The sequence below is a fragment of the Vidua macroura genome, chromosome Z (genome assembly GCF_024509145.1).
Source record: "Vidua macroura isolate BioBank_ID:100142 chromosome Z, ASM2450914v1, whole genome shotgun sequence".
Taxonomy (NCBI): Eukaryota; Metazoa; Chordata; class Aves; order Passeriformes; family Viduidae; genus Vidua; species Vidua macroura.
The window spans coordinates 20,997,105-21,014,449 of record NC_071611.1 but is presented as its reverse complement, the minus strand read 5'-3'; the positions used below and the strand labels follow the sequence as shown (position 1 = coordinate 21,014,449).

Below are 17,345 nucleotides of genomic sequence, written 5' to 3'. Positions count from 1 at the left end.
AGTACAGTATTTCTGATGTTCTTATGTAACTGAAGTAGCAATAACAAACTGAGATACAAAGCATGTCCAATAATAAACCTTTCACAGAATCACAGAATCAGAGAATAATGAGGTTGGAAGAGACCTCTAAGATCATCAAGTCCAACCTATGCCTTAACACCTCAACTAGACTATAGCACCAAGTGCCATGTCCAGTCTTTTTTTAAACACATCCAGAGATGGCGATTCTACCACCTCCCTGGGAAGACAATTCCAGTACTTTATTATTCTTTCAGTGAATTTTTTTTTCCTAATATCTAACATATACCTTCCCTGACGTAGCTTGAGACTATGTCCTCTTGCTCTGTCAGTTGCTGCCTGGTGGAAGAGACTGACCCCCAGTCGTCTGCAGCCTCCCTTCAGGAAGTTGTAGAGAGCAATAAGGTCACCTCTAAGCCTCCTCTTCTCCAGGCTAAACAACCCCAGCTCCTTCAAACGTTCCTCATAGGGCTTGTGTTCCAAGCACCCCACCAGCCTCGTTGCCCTCCTCTGGACACGCTCAAGCATCTCAATGTCCTTCCTAAACTGAGGGGCCCAGAACTGGACACAGTACTCACGATGTGGTCTCACCAGTGCCGAGTACAGGGGAAGAATGACCTCCCTACTCCTGCTGGTCACACAGTTCCTAATGCAGACCAGGATGCCATTGGCTTTCTTGGCCACTAAGGCACATTGCTGGCTCTTATCCAACCGGCTGTCAACCAGCACCCCCAGGTCCCTTTCCGCCTGAACACTGTCCAGCCACAATGTCCCTAGCCTTTTATGCTGTAGGGGATTTTTGTGGCCAAAATGCAGAACTCGGCACTTAGACTTATTAAACTTCATGCTGTTGGACTCTGCAGAGCCTCTGCAGAGCCCTCCTTCCTTCCAATAGATCAACACAAGCCCCCAGCTTAGTGTCATCTGCAAATTTACTAATGAAGGACTTGATGCCCTCATCCATATCGTCTATAAAAATATTAAATAGAACTGGTCCCAGTACAGACCCCTGAGGGACACCACTGGTGACTGGCCCCAGCTGGATGCAGCACCATTCACCACCACTCTCTGGGCCCGGCCATCCAGCCAGTTCTGAACCCAGCAAAGAGTGCTCCTGTCTAAGCCGTGGGCTGCCAGCTTTTCTAGGAGTGTGCTGTGGGAGACAGTGTCAAAGGCCTTGCTGAATTCCAAATAGACAACATCCACAGCCTTTCCTGCATCTGCCAGATGAGTTTCCTGGTCACAGAAGAAGACCAGGTTGGTCAGACATGACCTACCCTTTGTAAACCCATGTTGACTGGGTCTGATACCCTGGCCATCTTGTAAGTGCTGTGTGATAGCACTCAGTATGAGCTGTTCCATTATCTTACATGGTACTGAGGTCAGGCTAACTGGCCTGTAATTACCAGGATCCTCCTTCCTACCTTTTTTGTAAATAGGTGTCACATTGGCCAGTTTCCAATCATCTGGGACTTCACCAGTGAGCCATGACTCTTGATAAATGATGGAGAGCGGCTACGCAAGGTCATCTGCCAGCTCCCTCATCACCCTAGGGTGGATCACATCTGGTCCCATTGATTTATAAATAGCCAAGTGTCCCAGCAGTTCTCTGACTGCCTCCTCTTGGATAACAAGAGGACCATTCTGATCCCTGGCACCACCTACCAACCCCTGAGGACAGTTGTCTTGAGAACAAGCTGTCTTACCACTAAAGACTGAGGCAAAGAAGGCATTAAGCATTTCCGCCTTTTCCTCATCTTTAGTTACTAGGTTGCCTGCCTCATCCAATAAGGAACAGAGGTCAGTTATACCCTTCCTTTTACCATTAATATATTTGTAAAAACTTTTTTTATTATTTTTAACAGAAGTTGTCAAGTTAAGTTCAAACTGAGCTTTGGCCTCCCTGATTTTTTTTCTACATGCCCTGGCAGCTCCCTTAAATACTTCCTAAGAAATCAGTCCCTCCTTAAAAAGATGATACATCTTTTTTTTATTTATAAGTTCCTTCAAAACCTCATTGTTCATACAGACTGGGTGTTTGCCTCGTCACCTTGTCTTTCAGCACACAGTGACAGTCTGTTCTTGTGCCCTCAGGATCTCTGCTTTGAAGCACACCCATCTCTCCTGGACTCCTTTGGCTGTTTCCCAAGGAACTCTCTGAATAAGTCTCTTAAATAGGCCAAATTCTGCCCTCCAGAAGTCCAACGTTGAGATCTTATTGATATTCCTCCTTATTTCACCAATTATCGAGAATTCTGTAATTTCATGATCACTGTGCCCCAAGCGGCCTCCAACCTCCACATCACCCACCAGTCCGTCTCTATTTGTGAACAATAGGTCTGACATAGTCCCTCCCCTGGTGGGCTTGCCCACCAGTTGTGACAAAAAGTTATCCTCCACACACTCTAAAAACTTTCTAGATTGCTGTTTTTTTGCTGTATTAAGTCCCCAGCAGATGTCTGGTAGGCTGAAGTTGCCTACAAGAACAAGGGCTGATGATCCTGAAACATTGTTCAGTTGCTTATAGAATAAGTTGTCCACCTCTTCATCCTGGTTGGGTGGACGATAGCCGACTCCCAGTAGGATGTCAGCCTTGTTGGCCTTCTCCTTAATTCTTACCCATAGGGACTCAACTTCATCATCATTAGTTTCAATACTTATGACATCCAAAACCTCCCTAATATAAAGGGCCACCCCTCCACCTCTTCTCCCTTTCCTGTCTCTTCTGAAGAGCTTGTAGCCATCCAGTGCAGTTCTCCAACTATGTGACTCATCCCACCATGTTTCTGTGATGGCGACTATATAATAGTTCTGCTGTTGCACCATGGCCTCCAGCTCTCCCTGTTTGTTGCCCATGCTGCGTGCATTGGTATACATGCACCTCAGCTGGGCTGCTGAGTTCTCCCCTAACACAGTCTTACCATCCTTGGACCTGCTTCCAGACAGCCCAGATGCATCCCCTTCCCCCTTCAGACCTAGTTTAAAGCCCTCTCAATAAGGTCTGCCAGTTCATGAGCTAAAAACCTCCTGCCCTTAACAGAGAGATGTATCCCATCTGATTCCAGTGGAGCAGGTGCCATAAAGGTTGCTCCATGATCAAAGAATCCAAAATTTTGCCGATGACACCAACCCTTGAGCTAATGATGTGAGTTCTCCTATTCCTTTCATCATTTTTCTCTGCCACCAAAGGGACTGAGCAGAACACTACCTGTGCACCTGACCTATCAACCACTTGACCCAGTGCCCTAAACTCCCTTTTAATCACCTTGACACTCCTCTTTTCAGTTTCATCACTGCCAGCCTGGAGTATCAGCAGTGGGTAATAATCAGAGGACTGAATCAGCCTAGGAAGTCTCTCAGTGATGTTTCAGGCAGCAGACCTCCCTAGGATGGGTCAGGTTGACATATGGGGCCCTCTGTCCCCCTCAGAAGGGAATCACCCACTACGATTACCCTTCTTTTCTTCTTGATGTTAGAGGTGGTAATCCATTTTTCTGATGAGTCATAATTGGGCGGCTCACTGGGCAGATCATTTTCTTCTATATCATCTGTCTGGCTCTCTATCTAGATCCAGGGCCTCATACCTATTCTGAAGTGGCACCCGGCTAGGGGATGGGGGGCAGGAGGGATTTTTGTTATTACCACCCCGAGTAGAGACCCATTTCTACTCCCCTTCATCTACCAGGTACCCCTCTATTGCCTGAGAGTGAGAGGCATATGAGTCCTCTGACTCCTGGTGGGCCTCCCTTAAAGATGTAAGGGCTGAACTCCACCAGTCTATTTCCCTGTCACTATCCCTGATACTCCTTAATTTTTCAACTTCCTCCCTAAGCTCGGCCGCCACCAGCAAAAGGAGGTCATTCACTTGTTCACACCGTAGGCAGGCCTCCTCCACAGCACTCCCTGAAACCACTGATAAGCTCAAACACTCCAGGCAGGAATGGGTCTGTACAGACACATCCTTTTTGGAGGGCACCACTTGGTCACATACACTTGTACCAATCACAGATTTCGACCAGGTTAAAACCATTGCTTAGGAAAAAGCCCAAGATCAAACAACCAATAAAAACACCTCACCAAACTAGCAAGAACCTGCAGCCCTGCCTGCTTGCCCTGCCTGTGCGAACTGCTGTGCAAACTGCTGTGACCCTGTTTGCCTGCTCCTGTTCACTGTGCTCTGGGTCGCCGCGCTCCCCAGAGGTCTCTTACAATGAGTCAGTCAGGAACAAAGGAAGCTCCACCTCCTGCTCCTGAATGGCTCACAATGCAAGCCCCTCACCTGCTCAGTGCTTTTATAATGAGTCACTAAGGAACACAGGAAGCTCTACCTTCTGCTCCTGAATGGCTCACAATTTCTGTGGTTTAGTAGACAAATGACATCATAATGAAACAGGAAGAAATGAGGAGAATTGATACAAGAAACAGAGAATAAATCAGATCTGTTTCTAACAGATAATTTAATTCTTTGTTCTTTTTAGTCAATAAGGAAAAGATGAAGAAAACCTGAAACATTTCACTGTACAATATAAATTCTTAAATTTTCTATAAGCATCATTAATGTCTTCTCTAACTCATTTAGTCTCTAAATTTACATCACATCAAAAAATATTTTGGCCACTATTAATTTTTATAATGTTTTTGGGCCAAAAGTAAACTAGCCCAAAGTAAACACTCTGTCATCATGTCATAATTTTTTAAACATTTCCTATGGGAAACTTATAGATGCTTTTGATATTAGGAACAACTGGGTATTTTGGGATTCAGTGACAGAATTAGACATTTTTCTGACTGATTTAGCATACTTTAACAAAACTTACCAAAAAGTATAAATTATTTCAAAAAAAATAAAAATCAGACAAGTCAGAGTAAAAATAGAATTAGTCTACCCATTTGTATTACGAAAGTTATGAAATAAAGATAAAATAACATCCATAGTAAATTTCAAAAATGCTTTAGCTTCCCTCATCTTTTAGAATCATTACTTTTATATAGTGGTATGCATGTGATATTGAATTAAACATTAGGCTCAAATGAGACATTGACAGAATGCAATGAGATACTGAAATAGCATAAAAAGGATGTGCAAAATTCCAGAATTTTCAATAAGATGAGGATAAATTAGCAATGCAAACACAAAACATAGGGCTTGTGATTGGGCTTATGCTTGCAAAGTTTAGTGCTTTTAAAAATCCTTTTTTTATAAAGAAGTTACTTTGAATTTCATTTTCCAAATAATAAAAAATTCACATATTCCTCAACACTTCAGCTAGGCAAAGTATTATGAATGTGAAAGGAGCCATTTCAGGAATGAAAAACTAAAGATTAACTCTTCAGCTCCATATATATGTACATATACATGTTTATATATGTATGTATGGTATCCAAATAGAATTTTACTGAAAGAAAAAAATCACATTTCTGCATATGCTACTGAAATATGGAATTGCAAAGTAAAGAAATCATTAATCCACAGTGGTATGCCATTATCATCTACTTAACTGTAGATGTGAATCATCTATTTAACTGTACTTTTTATGTCATGTGTTTCAATATGCTGATATGTTATATTGATACAGAATCAGTTTACAGTTTGGAGATCTTGATTCTAGTGAAAAACAATGGAAAATCAGACAAAATGCATTGATTCAGCTTTGAGGCAGGCAATAGTCTTGGGCTAAAAAAAAATATGTCAACCATGCAACACAGAGAAACAGAAACCAGAAGGGTTTGGAATTTCTACATGTTCAACATGATTCTCATTTCAGAGCAGGAGGTTGCAGCACATGGGTGCGTGTCGCTAGTTTATGCTCCTTTGTTCACTTTTTTATTCCTGTAAAATTTTTTTTTGGAGATTAGATTTCTGAAAACAGGATACTGGTGAATATGGAGAAAAGTACCATGCAGTTTTCAGTGAAGTGGGAAAAAACATATGCTCACCAAATCATTACAGTTTCTGTAAAGTTAGTTTTGAAAGAGAAAAAGCTAACTGCACTTGAGCATTTCATAGTAACTGACATGCCTTTCAAATAATTTCCTAAATTCCAATACTTTCTTTGTTCTATGAAGCAGAAGCATCAGTGATTCACATTTCTTTTTAAACCAGGAACTAAACAAAATATTACCTGCACTGTACCTATTTTTTCCCTTTCAAAGTTATAATTTAGTAAATTATTTCCTACAACAGAAAAAAAAATGCAAAAAGCTGATTTCAGCTGTCCTGATATTTCCTTGCTTTACACTGGCATTGTTTTGTTTTAGAATCACACAGAGTATCACAGAATGTCTAGGTTGGAAGAGACCTTCAAGGTCATTGAGGCCGGCCCATGCCCTAACACCTCAACTAAACCATGGCATCAAGTGCCATATCCAGTCTTTTTGTAAACACATCCAGGGATGGTGACTCCACCACCTCTCTGGGCAGACCATTCCAGTACTTTATCACTCTTTCCATAAAAAACTTCTTCCTGATATCCAACTTGTATTTCCCTTGGTGCAGCTTAAGACTGTGTTCTCTCATTCTGTCAGTTGCTGCCTGCAGAAAGAGACCAACCCCCACCTGACTACAACCAACTTTCAGGGAGTTGTAGAGAGTGATAAGGTCACCCCTGAGTCTCCTTTTCTCCAGGCTAAACAACTCCAGCTCCCTCAGTTGTTCCTCACAGGGCTTGTGTTCCAAACCCCTCACCAGCCTTGTTGCCCTCCTCTGGATGTGCTTAAGTGTCTCAACGTCCTTCCCAAACTGAGGGCCCAGAACTGGACACAGCACTCAAGGTGTGGCCTCACCAGTGCCGAGTACAGGACAAGAATGACCTCCCTGCTCCTGCTGGCCACACTATTCCTGACACAGGCCAGGATGCCCTTGGCCTTCTTGGCCACCAGGGCACACTGCTGGCTCATGTCCAGTTGGCTGTGACCAATAGCCCCAGGTCCCTTTCTGCCTGGGCACTGTCCAGCCACACCGTCCCCAGCCTATAGCATTGCAGAGGGTTATTGTGGCCAAAATGCAGGACTCAGTACCTGAACTTGTTAAACATCATCTTATTGGACTCTCCCCATCTATGCAACTGTTCCAGGTCTCTCTGCAGAGCCCTCCTACCCTCCAACAGATTGACACACAATCACAGCTCAGATTTGCTAATGAAAGACTCAATCCCCTCATCCATGCTGTCAATAAAGACATCAAACAGGACTGACCCCAGTACAGACCCCTAAGGAACACCACTTGTGACTGGCCACCAGCTGGATAGAGCACTGTTCACCACTACTCTCTGGGTCCATACTCACTGACCATGAAGCTCTAATTAACTGGACCTCTTAAAATTCTGATAAATGAAGTATCATATGTCTCATATAGATTAAAATTACTCTTAGCACTACCAAAACATATATGAAAATCCTGCAATGAGAGAAAATCATCCATGACTGCATTACATTTATTTTCCTCCTATTTTGCAAGTTTTTTTTCTTTCAAATGAAAGGAGAACGGGAAGATTTGGAAGTGGTGTTTGCTATTCATTTGCAGTGTAGAAACAGTTCCTCTAATACAATAAATTTCACAGTCCCCTGTGTTTCAGGGATTAGTACCATTCTCACTTAATTTCAGGCACAGCGCTTAAAAGCAAACTGTAGTCTCTTGACATTACTACAATATAATGATTAAATGCATTATAAGAGCTGTAGACAACCATTTGCCATGTAGATATTAATTCTCACTTTTCCCCTCCCTCATCATGAGAGGAGCAGATAAGAAATATTTCTAATGCTCTGAATCCTGAAGCTGGTGTCTCCAGCTGCCCTACATCATTATTATGAAGCTGAGGTACCAAGCTGTGGTACAAAGCTTATGCCCATTGTACTTTTCCAAGTGTTGTCTATAATGGAAAGTCTTACAGATTAATTGTTACTCCTTTCTTTATCAATGACTCTGTGTGTATAGTACTGTGGATGTACATTTAAAATTAGCTTGTACTCCCTTTTGCAGCTTCTCTGCAGACAATGGAAAAAAATTTCCATTGCTGTTTCCCCACAACTTTTCTCTGCCTTGAAGTAGGCTACTGTAAAAGAAAGAGAAGGAATAGAAATTGAGAGTAAAACGGCATTTTAAACTCTTTTCTCTGTAGGCTCATTAAAATTTACAAAGACAGAAGTGCAGATGAGAAGAAAGTATTGCTTAGGGTTGATTACAGGTTTTTTTAGAGGCCTTAGTTAAGGTTGTGAGACCTTTATTTTTCATACTATCTAAAGCAGCTTCTAAAAGCAAATAGCCTAAAAAATCCCTTAATACTGGTCCCAAAACAAAACACTAATGTAAATGTGACAAAACCTTCCTGAATTATTCCAAGATTTGATTTCAGGTTTCTGTATAGATAATTTCAAAGACAAATTCAGACAATTTCAAAGAGATCTTACAGCCATTTTTAGAATATTTTTCTGATATAATGCAATTTCATTTCTGTTTTAAATTGACTGGTAATCACAGAAATTATTCAGAGCACTGACAGAAGTATGCCTTCTCTCACAGAGCCACTGAATGACTGCTAAACCACAGCTGTGATATAAAGATGGGAAGTTGTGCCAGTAGATCACAACAATTACAATAAGCAAATAAATACGGCCAGAATAAAAATTTAGTCAATGGTTTTGCTACATGAACAAAGGCTACTAACAGTGGCAAATATGAGCACATTTTTGTAAATGTGAGCCACTGGAATATTCATATTTACATTTAAGTTTTCAAAACAAAGATTATTTTTAATTGTGTGTGACTTATAACTGACACCAGCTTTTGTTTTATTTTATGCCTTCTCAAGCATATCTCTGTTTTGAATAATCTCTTTGTTAACAATACTTGCTTTTAAAAGCTAATCTAAAATTTTCACCGATTTCCCATATATGCATAAGCCAGCCTAAAATCAATTACGTTGTCAAAAGCATGGAATTGGCAAGCATCATAGATAGGTAAATTATCCATCCACAGACAAGTGCAGAGAGAAAAAGATATAGATGTGCAAGGATAAGAATTTTTAAACTCACCAACATTTGAAAGAGCAAACAATAAACCCCTCACAGCATTTTCATTGTTGTATATCACAGTACTAGCAATAGGTTGTCGAAAAATCATCTCTATTAAAGCTCATGTCCAAATGCTAATTGTCAATTACTGCATTAGTATTTAATGGTAGAAAATATGTCATACTACTTTAAAGATACATCTATTACATTTTATGCATGTCAACTTGCCTATTTTCCTATGTAGTTCCGCTGCAAATTTCAGATTACAACAGAAGTTTTGATCTACTTATTGGGAGCAAGATTTTTTTTTTTTTTTTCTGGTAAAAGTCAAGTGGTAATACAGAATGTCTCCTCAAATTTCATTCCGGCAATTACCATAAAAGATGGAATATAAACACCCAAGCTGGCTATTACTCTGTAAGGAAAGCATCTTCTTTCTTACTTGAAGGCTCACTAAAATAAAATGTGATAACAGGCAAGATGTCACTCTCAAGCCTTATTGCTTTTCTCTTCTTTAAGGACTGAATATTTACTGATATACTTCAAAAAGCCAGGCTATAATTCTGTTACTATTTTTGGAAAAAAATATGAATACAGAGACTGGGGGGGGGGGGGGGGGGGGGCTAATAGCAAATAAGGGAGGGTAAAATTATTATTTTTTAAAAATCTATAAAAGCTGTAGACTAACAGGTTAACTAAATCCCCTTAAATATTAGAATTCCTGACAGCTGCAAGAACAAGAATCTACAATGGCAGTAGCCAGTACTATGCAACACTGAACCATGTAATTTACATCTTAGTGAAATTAAACATAGTATAATGGCTTAGCTTCCAGGCAACAATGCTATTAAATTTGCTGTAGCAGATTATGACATCATCTGAAACCCCAGGATACACTTTCAAGCCAGCTATTATGCTTGTAATATATACTGCTTTTCTGGTTAGTTTTTCATTTAATTCATTGCAAGGATTATGTATTTCAATGGCTGCACATGCTATCCAGCAGAATGGCTCTAGAATATTGGTAAGCCAAAGTAATGTCACTTAGGGAACAGAAGTAATATTATTATAAGGGGGAAGAGGTCAGTAAATTACTTGGTAACACTCAAATAGTATTTGTTAGAACTGTGATATGACTTTTCTTCACTTTTCTTATCCAAGATGTCTTTTATTTTGCCAAAAAATCCTTCTGAAATTCTATGGTTTTAAATTCCTGCTGTTACAAAACTGTGTATTCAGTAGAATAAAGAGATTAAGATGCAAGATAAATGAGGGGGTTTTGTATGCCAAGAATCTGGTGAGGACCCTAGATGGATGTGAAAGCAGTTTTCCTTATTGACAGCAGCACAAGAATCTCAGCTAGGAAGATTTTCTGTGATCAGGTCTCCACCAGTGTTTGCCTCAGCTGCTTACTGGTCTGGGCTCTGGTTCTCCGATGAGCTGGCAAGAGCAGTTCTTGAATGATATCAGATGGGTGGGGAAAACTGCAATAAGAGATATATTCTTGAACAGTGAGAATAATAAATTATGTTCTTGTAAATGTTTAAATATATGTTTAACTCGTATGTGTACTCATCCAAGAAGTAGGTGAACCTACACAGGCAGTGATATTGTGTATGTGTGTAGAAGTCCAAGACAGATTCTCTTCTTAAGGGCAATATTCAAAATGTCTAAAATAATCAGTGTCCAACTCACTGGACTTGGCAGCCCCCCATCTCCTTTTCGTGCCATAAACTTCAAAAATTGTGTGCCAAAAAAATGTATATGAGGTACCACAATGTTTAAAAGTTATGTATCTCTAGCTCTATAAACAACTGTATACCTGTCATATGTGTCTGTATATGGTTTAAGGGCAGGCAACCAGATTTCCATGTAACTTCTGACTGGATGAGCTGTTCTTTAGTAACAGATTAGTATTGATTTCAGTGCCAGGAGTCTTGCAGAGCTAATCTTTATTGCCACTGAGCAGGTTTATCAAAAGTTACATCCTTGTCCTTCCACGTCCTTGGTCAATGCCAGTGCCTCAGTTGGTTAATTAGCTAAATGTGGATATATTTTCCCTCTTCAGTGTTCATCTGCCAGAAAAGCATTTTATTGAAATATGCCTCCTTTTTTTCATTGTTTCAAAGGTATCAGTCACATTATTGATAGTTTGCTTTTTGAACACATAGATTTGTTAAAATCAAAAAGTGTTCAAATTCAGATAGAGCTTGACCACAATTCATAATCAAACTCACTGATGTACTTTGTACTTTGATTCCAGTGGCATAAGCAAAATAATTTTCTAAGTAACAGTAGTAATTGAGATGTATACTGATGTTTTCACAGCCTACTTATCTGCAAATATGTTATTCCATTAGCTTCTAAGTAAAAGTAAGTTTTTAACAGTTATCTTTATTTGGAATCTCACAGTGTTGCTTTTGTATGTCATACTCCTAAGGTAGAAGCATTATAGTCTTTTTACTAGAAATAACCAGGGTATATGCTCTAAGAATGCACCTAATGCAGAAACAGACCTAGAGATGGTCTGAAGGCAGTTCCTCTTCAATGTCAACAGATCTTTAATTTGACCTGTCTCCTTTTGCCAGTAGTAGCAGTACTATTTACTTGCACCACTGGCTGAAAAAGGCCAGCTGAACTGGCTTTACTAGAGTCAGAAATGTAACTTGGTCACTCCACTGAGTTGCCTATTCCAAAATGCTCTTAGCACTTCAAGCAATGCAAAAAGACTCAATGTGTGTGTGTGTGTAATCTCTGGCCAAGGGTCAATGCAGTGCAGGTTTCCTACAACTCATAAAGAGTAGTGAAGCAGATAGTGAATGTTACAGGTCTTTTGGCTGCTGTCATTACCTAAGTAACAGCAGCTGATTATTCCATATTTTTATATGACTTCTTTCACCAGCTAAGTATATTTTCTGCATAGACAGCAGTATATGTAGATAGAAACAGTGTATAACTGTGAAGAGATGAATTTTGCAATAAGAACACAAAAGCATTCCAGGAGAATTTTATCTTTCCCCTTAATAAAAAACAAACAAACAAACAAACAAACAAACAAACAAATTTGGAATTAATCTAATTCATCACTGTTGCATACATGTTATTTGTTCTTCCATGTTCCTGTGATATCTTCAAGGTCCTAGTTTCTAAATCATTTAACGTTAATAAACAAACAAAACCACTTCTCTCCCTGCTCAAAAAAAAAAAAAAAAAAAAAAAAAAAAAAAAAAAAAAAAAAAGCAGCAGAAAGAAAATGAAAACTCTGAACTTGTCCAGGAAGAGTAACTAGTTACATTAGCTCAGCTTACTGTATGACAGGTAATGCCTTTGAAGCTTATTGCAAAAAGCTAAACTAGACATCGACAATTGTATTTACAATTATTACCGAAGAGAAACAAATATCTGAGAGACTGATGGGCAGCTGTCCCTTTCTGCTATTGTTCACAAAGTTGCTTTTAAACAGGCTTGCAAGAGAGGCATTGCAGAGACTCAAAAGCAGACAGGTATAAACAGAGAAATCAATGTCCTTAAGCAAAGCCCAAAAGATACAATCCTTTTAGCCTAGACTCTTTTACCTCCATCACTGCAAGCAATGCAACATGTTGCTGATCCATTTTTTAAATTCTTTGATATTCTTCCTCTTATTCCATTTATTCTTTGGTAGCTGTTGGTATTAAAACTGATGTTCACAAAACTGAGTGAGTTGATTAATAGGTACTTCATACATCTGGTATTTCCTCCTAAAAGACTGGTAAACTTATTTCAATTATCATACCACCAACAAGGATGCAATCTGTTCACAATGGCTGTTTACGAGTGGCTGCTTTGGGTAATGGCTGTTTTCTTAGCATGGGAAATGAAATATAATATTATTAAACAGAGATATGCAGAATGGTGTGTCAACTTATCCATCTTCCTGATGTTTATAGGCTTAATTTTTTGTAATGTTTATTTTATTTTATGGGACCAAACATTAAAGTATCACTTATTTGAAAGCATCTAATTTCTTTTATTTTGGTTTTAATGTCCTTGAATATTAGCATCCACAAATTCATGTGCAATCAGTGCAGAAAACCTGTGGTAGGTACTCTATTAATCCTATTTAGAGAAACATGTTGTAATGAGAGAGATAATGAACCAAGGAGTTTAATTTTTTTATTTTTTACCCACAAGGCTAAGGTTGTCTTCTTTGGTATTTTTTTTAAACAAATCACCTGTAAAATGTCTTAAAATGATGTATGATAATCTCAAAATTGCTATGAAAATACAGTGTGGATGAGAAAGCAGGAAGTGCAAATGTAAGACTGGATAGTGAAGAAGCAGACATGAACATAGTAAAGATTTTAGACACAACAATAATTAAAATTATGTTAGATTAATACCTCAGGTAGTGAAAGAAAGCACTGTGGTAAAAATTCAGCTTCTTAGTAATCATTAAAGTGTAACTATTTATTTTTCAGTAGGGAAAGAGTTTTTTTAGATTTGCAAATCTACCCATCAAACAATACCTTCTTAGATCTCAGTAAATGATATTTGAAATGCTAAATAATCAGAACACCTTCATAAACCTCTTACATGTCTAACAAGACAGTATCTGTTTCAGATACTCAGATATTTAAGTCTATCATACAAATTTGAATTTCAATTAAGGTTTAATTTGGGGGAATAAGAGAGAAATGCACATTTCTTCAAAATATAAATGGATAATGAAAACAGAAATGCTTCTAAAATTTTAAGGAGCTTTAAATACTAATGTTTTTCAACAGATGATATCTCAGAATTTACGCAGACATAGAGACATAGAAAACAGAAATCACGTAGATGCTCCTGCCAAGTTAAAATTTCTTTCTTCCTACCATTACAGCAGTCACTGCTGCTAAGAGAACTATTTAGGATGGAATGTTTCCTTTATCTTCTTCCCTCATACCCAGTAAACATATACTGAATGTTTTGGTATCTGCCACCATGTATTTTTTCCCTCTTCTCATGTAAACCTTGACTGCTAGTAGTGATACCACCTTTGCTCTGCTGCCAGCTTTAACCTGCACTGTGAGTCTGCTGTTGCTCCTTAGAGTAAATGTAGATGCATTCTGCAGCTGTTTAGATAATATCTCCTTCCTCCTCACATAATTATTCTCACAGTATTTGCTTCTTGTAGGCTTCAGCTTCTCAGCAATGTCTTAATACTGAGCAATAGCTGAGGATTTTTCATAAGGAGCTATATTTCTGGTTACTTAAGATAAATAGTATGAGATAAACAGTTTCAAAAGCACTAACATCACTGCCACTAAAGGCTGGCCACTCAAAACATGCCACTGAAGTTTTGCCATTGAAAGCCTTAGTTTTATGAAGCCAGACTTCACTAATGCTTACCTGAGCTCAAACAACTTCAGCTACAAAGGCTACCTAAGATGTCTCTTTGCTTATTGCATGAAGCTGATTCCTTTTGATTGTGTTTTTTGATACAAAATTAATGAGGTTTTTAGTCTCTACTACATAGCCAAAGATGCTGGACGGACAAAGAAGGGAGGTTAAAAGGACCATTTAAAAAAAAAGGAATGCATTGAATACATTAAATTTATTGGGTGAAACAATTTAATGAAGAAAAATATTAATTAAATTATTAAAGTCTAGATTGCAAGTAGTAATTAAAAAGGCCGTTGCTACGCAACCAAAAGGATTTTTGTGACAGAGTGCAAAATTATATTTGTTAAGTATGCTGGTATTTCACTTTGACCTTTTTCAGTCATACACCTGCCCAAACTGTCTGTAAATATATTTTTGAGAATGAAAACATTAAAGATATCTGCAGGATGAAGAAGCAGAAAGACTATTTGAATTAGTTAATGGCTTTTATTATGGTAAAAAGGTTAAGGAATCTGTGAGATAAAAATAGATACACATATATAATTATCTATAGAATTTGTATGCTGATATTTCATCATAACTAATGGATTAATTCCTACCCCAAACACATGTCCTGATCCTAAAGACATGAAAACATTCATTTTTATAATGTAGTGTGTGAGCTAAACCTGACCTCTCCTGAAGGTTTTAAATAACAGTTAAATCTATTACTTGTATCAGAAACCTAAGTAGTTGTTCATAATAATTAAGGCAAATTTTTGCTTTTCCTGGAATACTTAGTCTAAGATGTGTGTTGGTTTCTGCTATAGTATCAATTGTTACATGTGAAAGATTTCTGTTGCCATCGTGTTATTCTGATATATGTAAGAGAGAAAACTAGTATGTAGATAGACACACAAAAGAATATTAGGGCACACATATAATTCTATGAAGAAGCATAAATTGTGTTCAAAATATGTATTGAGTGCTTCCACATATACCCCATAGTCAGGCAAATTCTACCTTGGACTGTGCTTTGCAAATGGGAGGGAGATCTGGTTTGCTGGACCTGAAGGATTCAGCTTAGTGGTTAAGTCAGTTATTTCTTCAGGTTGATTACTGATCGTGTGACCAACCCAAACTCAATTTTATTTAATTCCCTATAGTCCCACATTTAAATCACAAAACATTAAAGATTTTGCTTTGTTGATGCAGATTCTTTCCCACTGATATCTCAGCCAGAAAACTGGAGGGAGTCTAAATTGGGTCTAACTAACTGGTTTCTTGAGAAATGCTGGATCACCACCAGCACCCCACATCCAGAAGCAAAGGGCTCCCTCTCTGGTTAAATCCTGTTCTCTGCATTGTCACTTGCTTCGTCTTCTTTGATTTTTCAGAAAGAGAGTGAACAACAGTGATTCTTAACCAGAATGGACTTTTTTGCAGATATGAGGTCCTACAGACATTTGTTTGCCCTTTCCTTTCTTTTTCTTATGACTTCCTTAATTTCCAAACATAAATTTATTATGGTTTTCTAGATAGGTTCTCTTCAAACAACCATTCAGAATAGGCCCTAAAGCCTCTTTTCAGATGCTGGAGCAGAGGAACTGTAAGATCTAAAGACAAAGTGTATCAGTAGGGTGGAGAGATTACTAAAAGGAACTCTGGGACATTTGCTTATTATTTGTGCAGTAAGCTTCTATACACTCTTACCCTTCTATTCAAGGAATCTAGGTGAAAACAGAGTATTCTCTAAAAGGATTCTGTAGGTTCTCTCTCTATATGTTAGTTAATGGGTGCTTTCAATTCTGTGAGACATAATTACAAAAGAACATGTTGATTTCTATATGTGTGTCCTGATGAACTCAGTTTTATCTTGACTCTATGTAGAAAAGGCAGGTTCAGAATTGTCTTTAATCAGGAGCACCATCTTCCAGCTCTTTTTGTTTAAAGATAATTTTGAAGTTCTATAAAGCAAAAAGAGTGTGTTCCACTGCCCAGTGAAGTTACAGCTCCCTAAAATTTTTCTGTTTTCCTGGTCTACAGATAAAAGTCAAAAATAAATTACAGGAAAACTTCAGCATCACTGGAAAGACAGGAGATAGAATACACCATTATACTTCAGAACTATTTATAAACACACACAAAAAAATTTGATCATTTTAGATGAAAATCTTATCCAACAGACCAATGACAGGAAGAATCCACAGTAGTTGTCTATATTGTGGAAAAGAGATTTTTTGCTGCCTGTAAACCTCTGTAAGTTGCCATATTGAATAACTGTTAAACACAAATCACAATAACATCATAAAGATTTAGTACCCTTAGCTTTAGTAAATTAGTTAAATTACCCAGTAATAAAATGAGTTTCCTACCTCAACTTTGTGAATTCCAGCTCCTGTTACAAAAGAAAGGAAAAGATTTTCAGAGAAGGGTACAGAAAGAAAGACATTTGACATTGTTTAGCAAATATTTCACAGAAAACAAGTTCATAAGTTTGATTAGAAGAAAAATTATTTTTCCTATATGTAATCTCTAGCTATAAGAAGATTTTGCAATTTATTAAAATATTTTTTATGACACCTCACTGCATAAAGTGAGGTGTTATCATAGGAGAGACAACTAGGAGAAGCTGTGCTCCAATTTACATACAAAGAAATTTTAAAAATACATGAAATTGAAGTTCAAATATACTTAAAAAAAGTCACTAGCCTGAAGTTTTAGCCCCATCTTTTAATCAGTTAAGCAATAAAACAAATTAAACTCTTTTTTTAAAAATATTAATATATGGTTCTCTAAGTTTCTTTCTCAGTTGTCTTGTCAGTCATCCTCATTTCAGTTCTGACTTTTTAATGTATCCTGGCATTACTGTGCACTCTACTGTTGCTGTTGCAACGACTGTACATCCTATTCTTTCCCAGTAGTGTCTCTACTACAAACCACAAACAATTACAAGAGATTTCCAGAAG

At 38.0% G+C, this 17,345-nt stretch overlaps 1 protein-coding gene across 1 annotated transcript in view; it reads right to left on the bottom strand.

Annotated features, from left to right (window-relative positions):
* Positions 1-17,345, bottom strand: part of PTPRD (protein tyrosine phosphatase receptor type D) — a 978,753-nt gene that overhangs the window by 573,296 nt on the left and 388,112 nt on the right. The window contains exon 7 of the mRNA XM_054004205.1: positions 16,752-16,774. The gene's annotated coding sequence lies outside the window, so the exon portion shown is untranslated. The remainder of the gene's footprint in view (positions 1-16,751; positions 16,775-17,345) is intronic.